Source organism: Acipenser ruthenus, chromosome 4 (assembly GCF_902713425.1).
Source record: "Acipenser ruthenus chromosome 4, fAciRut3.2 maternal haplotype, whole genome shotgun sequence".
Taxonomy (NCBI): Eukaryota; Metazoa; Chordata; class Actinopteri; order Acipenseriformes; family Acipenseridae; genus Acipenser; species Acipenser ruthenus.
This window is the reverse complement of record NC_081192.1, coordinates 44,110,050-44,119,405: the sequence shown is the minus strand read 5'-3', so window position 1 is coordinate 44,119,405 and position 9,356 is coordinate 44,110,050. Positions and strand designations below refer to the sequence as shown.

Below are 9,356 nucleotides of genomic sequence, written 5' to 3'. Positions count from 1 at the left end.
AACCGCCTTGGAGACCCATCAGGAATGCCACCATTGCAGCCTCTTGATGCCATCTCAGAAAAATGCAGATATGTATCCACTTAGGCAGCTGGAACTAAACTGAACTGGTGGGCTTAAGGCCCCTGTATTTATACTACTATTTATATTACTGGAAAGTTCTAGAAAGTTCTAGAAGTTACTCCAAGTTTACTCAGCACTGAATCTATCTGGAATGTTCTGGAAAATAGGTAAATTTCAAAATATCACTGTCCTGGTCACAAAAGCAAAGTTTGTGGGGAATAATAGCCATTTTCTATACATTTGAGGCATAAGCAATTACGAAATAACACTTACTACCCAGGAACAAAAAAAAAGAAAATTTTGTTACACGGTGTAATAAACCGTGCCTCATAAATGTGCTGTCCAATGAAGGTGTGGCGAAACCCTGGTGCTTCTTTTATAGTAATCTGAACATACAAAGGCATTCTGTCTTCACAGACAGAACCTACCTATATTGTGGCATTCCTATGCTTAATCATATCAAGCAATCTTTATCGCACCTCTGATTGCTCATCCTTCTGTAAATGGAAGGGCAAGACTACACACATTTGTGAACAGCTTTCCTGGCTTTGTTGCTTTAGGCTTTTTTGCAACCAGTGTTGCCTGCCAAGGATAAGCAACTACAGGCCCTGTTGGGAGGGGGAGTTCTGTAATCCTCTGCTGTTCCCCTCACAAAGAGCACCCCTATTCCCTTGCTCTTCAACACAGCATATCAATCGCATAACAACTGAACATTAGGGTGCTATGAATTTTTTAAATTTTAAAATACTGTTTTCCAAACCTACAATTTGAACCTATATTTAAAATGTTTCCAATTGTAATTTTTTTTTTTTACTAAAACTAAAATACATTCTTAAATTACATTTCAATGACAAAAAAAAGTGGCCTGTATGTCAGATTCACATATTCTAAATGAAACTGAAGTTCATTAAACACCGTATTGATCAAGCCATTGACCACTCCAGATGATTATTTTGGAGAATCTAAACGGTGGTTAAAAAAAAAAAAATGTCCTTGAACAGTTAAAGATGTTTTGATAACCACCAGTGTGTTGACTAGTCCACAAAAACAGCCACCGCAATTGGAAATAAAATTGGCACAAAAATAGCAATGGGACATTTCAACTCTACCAGCCCCACCTTACAGAGAATTGTGAGGGTCTGGAACCAACTACCTAATAATGTTGTTGAAGCTGACACCCTGGGATCCTTCAACATGCTGGTTGATGAGATTCTGGGATCAATAAGCTACTAACAACCAAACGAGTAAGATGGGCCGAATGGCCTCCTCTCATTTGTAAACTTTCTTATTTTCTTATCTACTCTCACTACCTCTATATATTATTATTATTATTATTTATTTCTAGGGCGACTTGCAATTGTTACACGATATCACATTATTGCTGCGTCATTTTTTAACGTGTGTAGGGTGCTGTGTTAATTTAGTTTGACAATTAGTTTATTAATGTTAGTTTGTCTGTTACTTACTATTATAGTTTATTAACATACCCTTGTCTATTGCTTTTCTTTTACTTATTCAATTCAGTTCATATGTTGATGCATATTTATTCATTGATTTATTGATTGATTCATATTGTGTCTGGTGGCTAACTCCGTGTTGGAGAACACTTTGCTTGCTTCCCGAGGGGTGTTCTCTTAGCTGGAGACAACTGTATTAGTTTCCAGACCATGTTTTGCAAACCACAAATGGTAACATAGCTATTCCAGGTCAAGGCTACCTCACCCTTTACGTGTTAAACTGGATTGTGTGTCTGTGGTTTTTTGGAAACTCATAATGATCACCTATGTATTCTGGGCACCACTGCAAGGAAAAGCAGGTGTACACCATTTATCAGACAGACAATTACTCATTTAAGGAGACAGGATGTTTCTGTATTCTTCCACTTAAACTGTGTGTGCAATTCACTGATCCTTCTTCAATATATACACAAATCATTACCAACATAGGGGTTATTCAATGTAGGTCTTTAAAAAAGGGAAATGCCCATTATGGGAGATATAAATTGATTTGCACATTTGCACTGGGCTGAAGTCACCACACCCTTCATTCAAACCAATTTAATTTGCCAATAATGATATGGCAACACGAGTCATCATGTTTCAGGCAACAATGATTTCATAGTTTTATTGCAAAGGGCAGGGAAACATTACAAAGAAAACCACACACCATACTTCATATAGCTTTTTGAGTATTCTATATAGAGTACTAACCAAGAAATCTGAACTTCTTTTTCTTCATGTAAAGAAATGCACCCAAAATCCATTTACAGCAGTTTCACCAGTTATTTCTTTATATATATATATATATATATATATATATATATATATATATATATATATATATATATATATATATATACACATACATATCTCTCACAAAGCTTAGTTTCTACTTAGCTGAGCAGTTACCATGTAAACCTATGTATCTAACCTTTTCCTACTAAAATGGCATGCTACAGCATGCGATTATCACAACCTACTGCCTGGGCACACAGTTACTATGGCAACCACTGGCATGCTTTTTGTACATGAATGTAAAACAAACACCACACGGTTAATCCCCCCCCCCCCCCCCCCCCCCCCCCCCCCCCCCGCCTTAAGACATCATAATGCAGACCAGACAAAAATGCTGGAAAATGTACCAAAGTATTACTTTATTAATGTTATTTTATATAATATGAACAGAAACTAAGTGTAAAAATTATGCTTTTACAAAACTATGCAGCGTCTCTATAGTGTACACTTATACAGAAGTTACAGGCTAAAAATATAGGCTTTATAGACAGTTGGCCACTTTGCATTGCTGTTATGGGGAAAAAAAAACATTTAACATATGGTGATGAAACTGGGCAAAGGTGGCTCCAAATAATGAGCAGGATTCTTGAACTTCATTTGGTGGGGAAAGAGACCATATGTGTGTTATCATGAAAACATACTGTACAAAATATTCCACAATCTGCGTAGCCCAGCACATTTCCCTAAAGGTGACAGTACTGTTTCTTGTCTCTCTCATAGCATGGCATCCCTTGCCATTTTTCACCAAATGCAATAATTATTTTGGTAAGGAACACAAAAGGTATCCGACCACTGTAAGTGACAACTGCTTGAAATGGGCATCCCAGTAACATGCAACTAAAGCAGAATGCAGCATTTTCACAGGGACACTTGCAAAACATCTTAGTGAATGGTATCTTTTAAATCTTGTAGAAATGCATTTTCCACAGCATCATTGCAAAGTGGCCAACTGGCTGTATTGAATCACGCCGCCATTCTCAGTAATCCGAAGGTCCTTTGTTAACACGTTTCTGCAGTTCAACATGAAAACACAGGTGCAGGACTAGGTATTTGTGAGGGGCTGTTGACAGGTAGGCTTGTGGCTTGAAGGTAGTCTGGGAAAAAGAAAAAACAAAGTCAATTTTAAAACTTTTTTAACCACCACTACACATTATTATATGGGTTTTGAAATTTGAGACCTTGCATTGTATTAGTAAATGTGAATGCATGTGAATCTAATGGGGGGGGAAAAAATATATATATATATATATATATTTAGAAAATGCTCGATTGCGAACAGCCAATCAGCTTCCAGATTTAGTGGGCTTCTATTTTGCATAAATGCCCGCTGGAATGTTGAAGTGCTTAACTGTGAATTAAATTTTAAATCAATCTGCGCATAAATACACACTTTTTTCCCTTAACATTCTAAACAATCTTAACATTCTTAAAAAACTAATCTGATAACATAAAAAGCTACTTAAACATTGATAATTTCTGACGCTGGTCTAGAGACAAATGAAATCATGTCTGTGACAGGACACCGTAATGAAGGCTCAATTCACAGCTACTGGACAGCAAATCAACAGGAAAGACATGATTGGTCAACAATTCTGTCATCAGTTGGATCCAAACAACACCCTGCCTCAAAACCAGCCAGTCAAACTGCCAACCCTGTTTCAATTCTTTCGGTACCAGCCATCCACTCCCTGCCAGCTTGAATTAAGCAATAGAGCCCTCTCGGTGCAGGCTCTACCGTGTGGTAGATGACCTTGACTTTGGTTAGTGCCCTCACCTATGGCTCAGGACACATTAACTCCAGTCGCGGTCATCTACCACATGGAAGAGCCCGCATCGACAGGCTCTATTGCTTAAATATATACACACACACACACACTGATGCACAATGAAAACGCAACAGTCCAGTCTAAGTTCTACATCAATAGCTCACTGGGCCCATACATAATGTTATTTACATTTTAAATAGTAAGCAGTGAGTATTATTCCTTGGGATAACAAAATACTGAGCTCAAGTCATGTGATTTCATAAAAACACCAGGTGCTCAGTGTTTGGTATTTGAGTTAAAATTGCCAAAATGAATTGATTATGAATCTGTATAAATAGCTATTCGAAAAGTAACACAAGAACAGCGAAAGATACGACCATGCCCCACTTGAGTAATGGAGATCGCCTGGTTCCTATAGGCATGACATGTCTGTGAGAGAAGTTGCCCAGAGAATGAGATGTTCTGCTTCAACAAATCAGTAGACGAGTCCAGAGAAACCAGGAAACTGGCTCTGTGAGGGTGAGGCCACGTCCTGGAAGGCAGAGGGTCACGACACCGGCCCAGGATCACCACATCCGACTGATTCATCTGCGTGATCGTTTTCAGACTACAGTGGCTACAGCATGAGAAATTCCAGGAAGAAATAACCCACACATCAGCTGAATGACTGTAGCTCGCCATCTGCATGAAAATGATCCGCTCAAGGGTAACATTTTGACAGCTGAGATGAAATCGCCGTCTTCTGTGGGACAGAGAACATCTGAGGTGGCGGCAGAGAGAGCGGTGGAGTGTTTTATTCACCGATGAATGCCGCTTTTCTCTTGACAGACCTGACGGAAGATAGCGTGTGTGGTGACGTTGTGGTGAGCGTTATGCTGACTGTTGCATTGCTCAAGCTAACCATTGGGGTGGTGGAAGTGTGATGTGGGGAGGAATCTCCTTTAACACAAGAACGCCTTTGGTGCATACTGAGGGCAACCTTACTGCTCAGCGATACATTGACGAAGGCAACAGTTTTTCGGTTCCGGCAAGCCAATCCGGAAGTTTCGATTTTCCAGCAGGACAATGCAAGACCACACAGTGCTAGGATTACAATTGCACGATTTCAAGAAAACAATGTCGAGGTCTTGCCGTGGCCAGCTTTTTCTCCTGACTCGAGTCCAAAAGAACATCTGTGGGACCAAATCACCAGTGTCATCCACAGGAGACAACCATGATCAGCCAACCTTCACCAGCTGGCTGCAGCTACACAGGAAGAGTGGCGGAACATCCCACAGCAGTCTATCCAGAGGCTGATCAGGTCTATGCATCAACGCTGCCAGGATTGTGTTAATGCTCAGGGAGGTCATACCCGATACTAACTTTGTGATGGTTTTCATTTTGACAGTGTGTCACATTTCATACTTAAAATTGATCATGATTCTTTAATCTGTATTTTTGTTCACACTTTCTGTGATTTTGTTTGATATTTATGTTTAAAATATTTGATTAAATCCATTAGACCGGAGTGTTGCATTTCTGCATCAGTATGTATGTATGTATGTGTATGTGTGTGTATGTGTGTGTGTGTGTGTGTATATAAATATATATATATATATATCATAATAAATGTATTGCATATTGTGTATTAAATAACCCCCTCATGCTTATTTTTCATAATCATATACAAAAAATTATTTATCCAGTATTTACCTTCTCATTTACCCTTGAACATATGATTAAAACACTGGCTTAATGAATATAGCAGATGCTCTATTTATATGTATATGAGACTGTATCAATAGATTTTTCTCTCAGGGTCACACACAAAAAAAATCCTTTTACAACACTTATTTAGTCGTTTCATGTTTTGCAGGTCCGTATTTAGCTAACTACTTCCTACCGTGTATTCTACATCTATAACAATGCTGCTTTAGATGGCTCTGTAAATCACTTCAACATGGAGTACAGTACAGTACAGTACAGTATACCCATGTCAGTGGGCTTTCTAGCAATCTACCAGACAAGTGCCCACTGCTGGTGAGATTTATTAGCACATGCAAAATGCAGTTCCGATTTCTTTCTTTACATTCAAAAGTATGCCTTGCATTGGAAAGGTAAAGCTGCAAATATCCCTATATCAGCCGCTACTGATTAAGCTCCTGTTATCAAGCTAACAATAAGCCAAATAAGAAGACAGGGACACTCCCACATTGCTGCATAGCTGCTCTTCATACACCCCCATGCAGCAATGGGTTTCATAATGCAGTCCTTTGATGCAGAGATTTTGTTCAGTTGGTTTGGCTCACAGATTAACAGTACATAAATGTATGTATAAAACTTACCAGCACATTAAATTCATAGTGATACTACCAAGTTATTATTAGTTAAAGTAATTATAATTATAAATTATAAAGTGTCCATTGGGATCATGTTGAAAATAAAAAAAGATAAATCAGTAAATCACTAAGGGCCTGGTTAGAATGTTGTTACACAAATTACAAAATAGATTAACGAAATTATTTACCTTAGTTGTTGTCCATTTAAAAAGGAGAGGTTTTTACAATCCATTATCTTGCCTCTCATCAGCACTAGATAATATCACTGGTCCCCCTTTTCATGGTTCTTTGCTTGTATTTTATTCTCCAATTTGAAATATTAAGATGTTTCAAAGACAGTGCTGTACTGTAGATGAAATGTTGCTGCTGAGTTCTGGTGCCTAATCCATGTATTAGAGTTCAAATGGTTCAAGCTGCAGTCAAACCATGTGACCTACAGCATGGTGCTAATGATTCTGCAGTTTATCTATAGCACTGCACCTAAATTTCTTTGCTTATTCTAAAATATCATCAACATCAAGAACCAAAAGATTTAGTTTACAATAAAAGGGGAGCAAATAATGATGTTAATAAACCTAATAAGAAGTAAGAAAATGGCAATTAAAGAATGGATTAGCTCTTTAACATGGTGCTTCAATATAATTTGCCAAGAATCCTTAAAGTTTTACCTTTACAGGCTGTAGGGTTTAAAACATAACTCTGCACCTGTGCCGGAGCGAGCAGGTAGGACAGATGAATCTAAATGCTGAACTTGGGAGTCTGGAACAAAATCAATATTTCTACTTGAACAAGCTGGATTTTAGCAGTCAATGTTATAAATTCAGAAGAAATTTTGACAGGAAGACCCGAAGCATAACTGATGTAAAAAAAAAATAAAAAATTAAAACTGATTTACGACCAGGGATATGTTTATAAAAATATTCACCCCCCCCCCCCCCCCCAAAAAAAGAAAAAAGAGATTTGCAATTATGTTGAAAAATGTATTCCAGGAATATGTCCAACAAAGCGGAAAGCTAGGGGAAGTAATGTGTTGTGTTCTAAACCCTACAGCCTGTTCGGTAACACTTTAAACCAATGCTGAATATATTTCTTAAATACCTGAAAACACATCTTATGCTTGCACATCAGCTAGTTCTGGTGGCATCGGGGATTTGGGGTGCTTGCTCTCAAAGTGCTGCTTGAACGTCTTTGGGTCAGGCATCTGTGTCTGCAAGGAGGCAAAAACTATTAGCTGCTTCCAGCTCTATTACAGAGAAATCACCAGGGAGCTGGTTTATGAAGAGAAGTGCTGAGTTCAAAGAAAGGTATTGTGTAAGGTGTTTGTGACTGGTAAACGGCTTAGCCGTCCATTCTGATAGTTACTGTTTAAAGTGCAGTTAGGCTCTACGTTTGAGCTAGGCATTTGTTTTGTATTGTTTATTTTTGTTTTGTAAAAAGAAAAGTGCATGAAAGTGCTTCACTGGGCAATTCTTGAGTCTGGGTCTGTGTTTTAAAGGGCAAGCGAGCTGAGTACGGAGAGGCTATGTTACAGTATATATAAAAATATATTTTACAGAATAACATACCAATACTTACCTAGGAATCTCAGATTAAAGCTATCACACTTCAGATATACTGTCCTTCTGGTCCAGTTTTTCAACCCAATTCCTGCAAACTGCCCTACAGTAAAAAGGTTGTCATTTTTGGACATCTTTGTAACCCTGTAACAACCACAGCTAAGCACAGGAAGCACATGTTTAGGGCAACTTGTCACAACTCGTGCAAAGCGCATCAGACAGAGAAGGAATATATAGCATTCTTCTCTGAGGTTCAAAACACTTATTTGCATACACACAAATTGTAAGGGAAAAATGTGTGTGACAGTTATTCCAAAGCAGTTCATTTTTCTTTAAGAGCCATCTGCCTTTTGGCCTGTTACCACAGGGAAATATTGACATCATTGTGCAGTAACAGCTTCCTTCTAAGTGGATCCTATCCTAGGCTAGGATTTTCCCAGAGGAATGCTTGGTCTTCAGATCCTCTTACCATACAGACACTGCAGGTGTATACTAAGGCCGCTTTGGCAGCAGTCTTCTGATCATGCCCTTGTTTTTTCTTCTGCTCGGCTTGCTTGTTAGCATTTTTCTGCTGGGATTGAATCTTCTGGTGCCCACGGGCCATGGCTGCAGGATTAAAGGAAAAAAATAATAAAATAAATAAATAAATAAAATACACGCATGCATAAAATGCCATTTCCAAGAAGTACCCTTAAAAAATGTCATTATCTTTGCAGACAAAAGTGGAGGTGTTGAAAGCAGTGAATAATGCACCACTGTATGAAAACATAAAAGATGTTGCTACAGATTTTAACATTCCTGCAAATATTTTCTCAATCATTCTGAAAAAAACAGGACACTATTATACAGGCCTATGAACAGCAAACTGGATGCAAGTCGTCACCGGTTCTGATTTGCTCAATAACCTGATGTTGAGGACGCCTTGCTTTTGTGGTTTAAAAATGCCTGTGATCAGAATGGGACATGCATTTTTCAAGTTCACTTACAACCTTATTTTCAATAAAATGCTCAGTACCTTTAAATGTTTATACTTTTCAGTGTACTATAATTGAAATTTGATTTCACTGTTACTGTAACTTCAATAAAAAAAAAATGACAGTATGTATTTGGCTTAGATTCCTGATAAGAATTACTCACACGCACACACGAAAATGCATCCAGTGGTACAATTAATTCTTCCAGGTGCTATGGTATGATCTTTATGAACAGTTAAAATCAGAGTTCACCAACTGCCATTTATTTTTAATTTAAAGTAACCAAACCAACCGCATAACTAACAAAATACCACCACAATGAATGCAGACATTCGACAGTGCAGCCGAGCCTCCAGCTCCCTGCACCCTGAGGGATGTGAGTCGACAG

At 38.2% G+C, this 9,356-nt stretch overlaps 1 long non-coding RNA gene across 1 annotated transcript; it reads right to left on the bottom strand.

The window, feature by feature from the left end:
• Positions 1 to 2,656: 2,656 nt before the first annotated feature.
• On the bottom strand, positions 2,657 to 8,602 carry LOC131737043 (uncharacterized). The gene is made up of 3 exons (XR_009328616.1): positions 8,014 to 8,602; positions 7,537 to 7,645; positions 2,657 to 3,448 (listed from the first exon to the last, which is right to left on the bottom strand). It is a non-coding gene; the product is annotated as an uncharacterized LOC131737043 (long non-coding RNA).
• Between the last annotated feature and the right edge of the window lie 754 nt (positions 8,603 to 9,356).